At 34.0% G+C, this 7,450-nt stretch overlaps 1 long non-coding RNA gene across 1 annotated transcript; it reads right to left on the bottom strand.

Annotated features, from left to right (window-relative positions):
- Positions 1–589: 589 nt before the first annotated feature.
- Positions 590–3,812, bottom strand: LOC140837843 (uncharacterized). The gene is made up of 3 exons (XR_012119479.1): positions 3,529–3,812; positions 2,277–2,382; positions 590–747 (listed from the first exon to the last, which is right to left on the bottom strand). It is a non-coding gene; the product is annotated as an uncharacterized lncRNA (long non-coding RNA).
- Positions 3,813–7,450: the final 3,638 nt, after the last annotated feature.

The following is a 7,450-nucleotide window of genomic DNA, read 5'->3' as shown; positions in this document are numbered from 1 at the left end:
TCATCTTCATGAACCGCTCAAAAATGGCCTCAGGCCCCGTTTGCCTGGCTACTACAGCATTGTTCCCCGCAAACTGTGTGAAGAACTGAGTCATTCCAGCTAACATCTGGGGGTTCATATCCGGTGGAGGGGGTGGTGGTAAATCTCTCTCCTGCCTATGATCCTCACCGTCCTCATGACGACGTTCATCATCTCTCATGCGATCATCAATGCGTCTAGAAGGCATGATGTTCCGTATATAATCCATACGTAACCCACATGCATAATCCTATTATTTCTTTAAATTTAAATAATTACTGCATAATCATAATCTTGACATAAAACGTTTCATGAAAACATGCTAAAATATTTCTTGTTTTAAACGAAATGAGTAAATGTAAAACTTACAGACCGAAGACGTGACTTCATGAGATTCTTGAGATCAGTAGTAGTACAACTCTTTACAAGAACATAGGCTCTGATACCAACTGTAAAGGCCCGTATTTCGTATTCGAAATTTTGGGGAATTATTTAAAAAAAAAATTCTTTAAATAAATAACATGCATCATTCATAAAATTTAACTTTTTAAAATAACAGCGGAAGTAAATATTGTGTTCAAAACCACAACTTAAAAATAATTCAACATATTAAAAACTGAGTTTGAACATAAAAAAATAAATGATGAAAGGTGAGGTCCTCGGGTTCCTACTACTGCTGACCCAAGCTAGCTCACTGGTCTCCGCCCTTGGTCTCCACCTCATCAGTACCTACAACAATCAATTCTAGTGAGTCTAAAGACTCAACATGCATATATCGTGAATAACGAATATAAATATTATAAGATCACATGCAACGTAAAAATATCGTATCGTAAAGCGTAACGTGAAAATCGTATCATGAGTAACTATAAATACGTGCGTATCTGAAAATCGTACATAAAAGGTTTGCTCTAGAGCCCTGTCATAAGAATACCATATCGAGATTTTTCTAGAGTAATGTTTCAACGCAAGTGGCACATAACATAATATGAACGTCTGATCAGACTAAACCACTGTATACTGGGCGGTAGAGATCACCACAGCCCTTGGACTGGATGTCTGTACCCATACATTATCGTAAACTGGTCGTAAGTCACCGGGTAGAGAGATCCCATAAGCGTGAGGTGGCCACAAGACATATCGCATATATCAAAAAAATAAATATTTTATATTTTATGCACGTAATATAATTATAACCTTGTTTTACCGGATGAGTTGGATTGTTCTCAGGCTTGCTGCAACCAAATTCTAATATGACACACATGCAAATATTCTCAACTTGACAAAAACTTTATATCTGAACCAAAAACGAGACAACCGAGACCAACAATCTATTTTCCAACCATGACTCCGTACCAACCCGAACTAACATCGAACCATCGTTTAGTCATGATCAAAATGCACCTAAAATAATGAAATAATGTTCCTAATAACTGTAATACACGAAAATAGTTAATGGAGGCCAAAATAATAAAACGCTCTTTCGAAAGTCACTTTGGTATATTGCACCGTAAATTCTCATAAAAACTCTAAACTTAACCAAATCACGAACGGCCAAAAACATGACCTTCCTAACTTGTTGAGGTACTGTCCAGTCCAAGGCCATAGGCTAAAAGCCAACAAAGAACTAAAACATGACCTCTGAACCGAATCCATGCTGCTGTCATAACACAATGGCAGCAGCTGTGCTTGTTTTGATCAATTTATGAAACTAATTGCCCTTGGGGCTTGAACCACCGACCAGAGTCTCTTACCAACATCCTAAGGTGTGTCTTGAACCATGTCTAAGGGCACTAGGCCAACCACAATCCAAGCAAATACCTAGGACAACACAAAGCTTCAACCGAGAGCATCAAAATTCTGTGTTGTGCGATTATTTGAATTGTTTTGTTGTCTTGTTTCGTTCCAGTGGTCATATGATCAACCATGGCTCGATCTAGACATGATGAGATATTGTTTGAACCATGGCTAAGGGCTAAAAGCCAACCACCATCCACCCAAACCCCCAAACCCGAAGGTTCACTCACCCGCACCAGAAATTAGAAAAACGAGGGATACTTGTGTTGTTTAAAAATTTTGATGTATCCGTGAACAAAGTCTTGAAAGGCCATCTTGGTCACGTCCTAAACATGATAAGGGAGGGTTCTAACCATGGCTACAGGCCCTGGGCCAACCATGATCTAAACACTCACCTTAGACAACCAAACAACAAAAATCGTGACTCAATCTGCTACACATGAGGTTTCTTGTTGTCAAACCTTTAATTCGAGTGCATGGACTTAAACCAATGGAGCAACATGACTCTTAACACACTCTAATACAAGACTAGATGCAGCCTGGAGCGCCTGGAACTGGGCCAACCTCCTGAAATCACAGAAACAACCCAAACCGTGAAGCATATAAGAAATGGCCGAGAAGGCCTGTACAGAATTTTTACAAAGTTGCTGTCATTTTCGTTTTTTTCTCCTTAAATCATGAACATATAATGTTTCAAAATATCTATAGGACTTGATTGAAGATAAATGAACAATATATATATATATATGCCTGAAAAACTTGTTTGAATAAAACAAAGCAATACGACGAACAGGGCGCGGCAGAGTCGGAGTTATATTTTCTTATTTTTCTGTTGAAAGCTCCCGATTCTTGATGTTGTTTCTTTCTGAAACTTTCGAATGAGAGGGTGAGGAGATGCTAAGGAATGAAGAGAAAGGTCACATGGAAAATAAAGGAGTCATGAAAGGTATTTTAGATGGGAGATGCAAGTGATAAGTTGATTGGCAAATCAATTATCTCCTTTCCTTCATGCTGCACGTGAATTATGGGTTTGATGTGCTAGGTGATAGCCGAAATTTGCTTCCTAAATGCAAGGTCAAATATTGCTTAAATCTTGTATTTTGAATTCTTAAATATTTAGATATTCATTAAGTATTTTAGTAGATTAGTAAATTAAATTAGGGTAACAATTTCTTGCATGACATGGCTTGGTCTAACAATTTATTATTAAAATGTTAGGTTTTAATTTCTTGAATATATTAGGCCTAGATTAGTTTATCTCAATTTTTTACACATTTTAATTTAAGCTTTTACTTAACTTAATAAATCTTAAACATTCATTCTCATTAAAATAAATTATTCTTAGGCTTAAATTAAATTTAGGAATATTTTCTTATTATTAATTTTATCTCAATACTCCAACTTCAGTCCGAACTCGCGTATTTATCCGTAAAGATAAAAACTAAACTCCTGCGTTATAAAATAAATGATCATGACTTAACAACTATTAAAATGAATTAAACCATATATATAATATATATATATATATATACATGTATATATGTATATATATATATATATATATATATATATATATATATGTATATACATCATTTTTAAATTTAAATAATAGAAATTATGGGTGGCTTATACGTAATCTGATTTTTCGGGTTATATACTACCTATTTAAATCAAAAACTTCTCTGATATTAAAATAAACGAAGATAAACTCACCTTTTCTCAAATAACTTGTAGTAACTCAACAACTGCGATTTCTCAACTAGTACTTCAATCTAGTACTTCAAATTTTGATTTTTAACGAAATTCCTTGGTCGGCTTCTCCCTGCTTTCGCTCGCTCCTCTGTACTTTCGTGTATCTTCTCTGAAATCACCTCACCGCCTTTTCTCTCTTTTGTTGGATTATTTTACACGTATATGACTTGGGTTGTGTAAGGAACAAATTGGAATCATCCTCCAATCAACAATAGGCACGTACAGGAAAAATCTAATTGCAACCATATCAATCCTCATTTGGTTCTTTATTTACAATATTGCCCTTAAATTTAAATGGACTATTTTTAAATTTAATTCACTATTCATAGTTATTTTATTTTTTGTTAAACACAATTTATATATACTAATTTAAAATTTAATAGACTATTGCAAATCTATTTCTAAATAAAATTATATTATGAGTTGATTTACGACTCATAATTTACGTTATTAACATTAATCAGATCATGGGGTCTCACATATTAGCTATTAACGGTACAAGTGTGTTGAGTTTTTAGACTCACTAGTTGTGAATGATGCAAGTGAGTTTGTTGATGAGGAGGTTGGAAATGCCGAAGTCAAGGTAGATGGGCTGGCTGTGAACACGAGAACTCGAGGACCTTATATTTTTCCGCAAATATATGATTTTATGGGAACACATTTAAACAGCTTTTTTAAATGGTCGATGATTTTATTTTTTTGAGGGTTTTGATAGATTTTGAAATGCTTGAAATTCTATATTTTTTAAACGGTAATTGTTTAGGTTCTTGCTCTTTTCATAATTTTAATTGTGGTTATTTTATTCAGCAGTGGGTTAATTTTACAAAATGTATGTTTCGAATTTTATGGATTTAATTAGGCATAGTTTCGGCCATTGCATTAAAAAAAATGTTCAGTAGAAATTTTAAAAATGAGTAGACGTTACAGTTGGTATCAGAGCAAGGGTCTTGTATAGGATTGTGCCACCGCCAACTCCTGCCGCTCATTCTTCAAGTCTCAAGTCTATAAGTTCACATGTTTTAAATATTTTTAATGCTATCACATGTATGTTTACATGATATATGTTTTACAGTACATGTTGAGTTGTTTATATGTTTTGGAGATTAAATATTTTTTTAAAAAAACTAAATTGGATTTCATGTTGGTTACGTTTGGAATTGGACATGTCTAAGAATTCGAATATTGGGCGTTAAGAGAGGTTGAAAATGATTTGACTATAATAATTTTTGGGTTAGTAGTACTGATGTTCTACTTATGGGTCATAAGTTAAACTTGAAAATTATGAATGCTTTTGGAGCATGTACGTTTTCTAAGAAATTGTTCATGGCTCGTGGTTACTAGTTGGGTTAATTTTTGATGATTTTATATAAACAATAATGATTCAAAGACTACGACAATCTTTAGAAGTATAAAATATATAACTTGGGATTTTAAATATTGATGGAAATTTAAGATTTGGCTATGGGAATTGAGTTTGAGATTAATAAGCTTAAAATTATTGTATTTTATGTTACGGGGAACCTACAAAATAGAATTAGGAACACCAAGAACTTATGGGCAATTGTAGAATTTTTTGTAATTAAAGACCAAGTGGATAATTTTCAAGGAAATTAAAAATTTATTTTCCAATTATTAAAGAATTTGGAGACTAGTTCAACAATAAGCGAGAACTGAATAGTTTAAGTGATAAGAATTTCCGATGATTCAACCTTGAAGAGGTATTTAGAACCTTCAGATATCTGGGTTATAATGTTATAAAGAATGGTAATCAAGGACATTGTAGGATGAACCAATCTTTAGCTTAAAAATTTAAGCGTTAGTTAAATATTGTTGTGGCAAATAAAGAATTTAGAGTGACAACGATTAAGATAAAATTGATCAATTAGTTAAGTTATAAGAGTAAGAGTAGACATCTAGTTAACTTATTTTTGGGAGCTTAAGGTTTGATGTATTATGAGTTTTAGTCATGATCTTAACCTTTAAGATTGTACCTTTTTTAGAGTTAAACTTTTATAGAAAGTTGGTTACGATTGATGGTTAGGGTACTTGATAGACGCATGTAAAAATTGAGGTAGACACCTTGTTTTGAAAATTTTTTGAAAGTCATTAAGAAACTTGAGACTAAGAGGATATGTGTGTTGGAGTTAAACTATATATTATTACTTTTGTTGAGTAATCTTGAATTCCAAGTTTATGAGATAAGTGTTTATACGGAAATTTTGGGTGAAATAAAAAAAAAAAAAAATATTAGTTGTGACCAACATAGATTTCCAATGAACATTTTTAGTGGATTAAATAATCTAAAATCGTGATATGGGAATTCTAGAATGCTATGGATCATAAGCGAAGTTGAATTACTAGAGTTAGTCTAATGCTACCATGGGATAACTTATTCAGTTTTATACGCTAGAATTAATTAAACATTAAGGATACTTTTGGTACATTTCATGTTCGCAATCTCGATTTTGATGTTAACAAAACTTGTTATTTTTTTTCTAATATATTTAACTAAGTGCGCAAGTTGCTGGAACTGATCAGGCTTCGAACTGATCAGTTATCGATCCAAAACTGGACCTGAGATCAGTTACGAGCTGTCAAAATCACAAATTGAAGACGTCCAACTGATCGCACAAACTGAACCAGTCGAACTGAAATGTAAAGGAACAGTTCCACTGATTGTCCAGCTGATGGGTGGTTCAGCAGAAGATCTTCAGAAACCCGGCCAGCTAATGAAGTCTTCCACTGATGAAGAGCCCAGCTGACCAGTTCAACTGAAAGATTGAAATCAGTTCAACTGATTTCACCAGCCCAACTGAAGATCAGTTCAGATGAAGAGTTCATATCATTATTCAGAACCAATCAGTTGCAGATCAAGACAAGCTGTGTATTCTAGTGGATTCCAGCTACGCGCAAAGGTACAAATCTATTGTAAGATCAAAGTACAATAAGAGACGTTGCATCAGAGCTTAAAGTCAAAAGTTCCGGAATGGATTTCGAGGAAAAAATTTAAAATGCCACGGTCACAATAATTGAGTCTCACTGTACGTTCAGCCAAACGCCTATAAATAGAAGCCGAAGCTAAGTGAAGACGAAGATGTGAGTTGACAAGTGAAAAGAAGAAGGGCACGCATATTGCATATCAGCTTACAAGTGAGAAACAATCAGCTCAAAAGGAACACTTCAAGGTGTTATCAGGTTAGATTAGAAGCCTATTTCCCTCAATTTGTGAGAACACCTTTCGGATAGTTTTCAGAGATCAGTTCTCACACACACACACACACACTACCACCACTCAAATACATTCTTGAACAAAGACAATTAACTTTTGTATGTAGTCTTTCTCACATAGACGTTAAAGAAATGTTGGCTGGAAGTTTCTGCCTTCAGTCTAGACTAGGAGTTCAGTTAGGCAGTGGGTAATTCCTAAGCTGGGTTGGTTATTACACTTGCTGTAATTAATCAAATTCTTCTAATGGATCCTACCCGAGGAGGTATAAATGGTGACGTAGGAGAAGTTGAAGTCTCCGAACATCCATAAGCATATCTTGTGTACTCTAACTGTTAACCCCTAGCTTTAAACTGACTTGATCAGTTCAAATATTTTTCAGTTCGGTTCTCACCATAAATGAACTGATACATGCGAGAACTGATCACCCTTATCTTCAGTTAATAAGTTACACAATATTAAAAAACTTTAACCGATTAGTTTTCTTAATAAATGATTACTTCGAGTATTTTCCGCTTGATTTAATTTCAAAAGCGATCTAATTCATCGGTGTAAACATTCTTAGAACACGAGTTATTGCAACTCATCATGTTTTTATAGGATTTTCCCAATCCAACAATTGGTATCAGAGCTAGTTGTTCTAAGAAGGACATTTGA

The sequence above is a fragment of the Primulina eburnea genome, chromosome 8 (assembly GCF_022965805.1).
Source record: "Primulina eburnea isolate SZY01 chromosome 8, ASM2296580v1, whole genome shotgun sequence".
In the NCBI taxonomy this organism is placed as follows: domain Eukaryota; kingdom Viridiplantae; phylum Streptophyta; class Magnoliopsida; order Lamiales; family Gesneriaceae; genus Primulina; species Primulina eburnea.
This window is presented reverse-complemented; position numbering and strand designations above follow the sequence as displayed.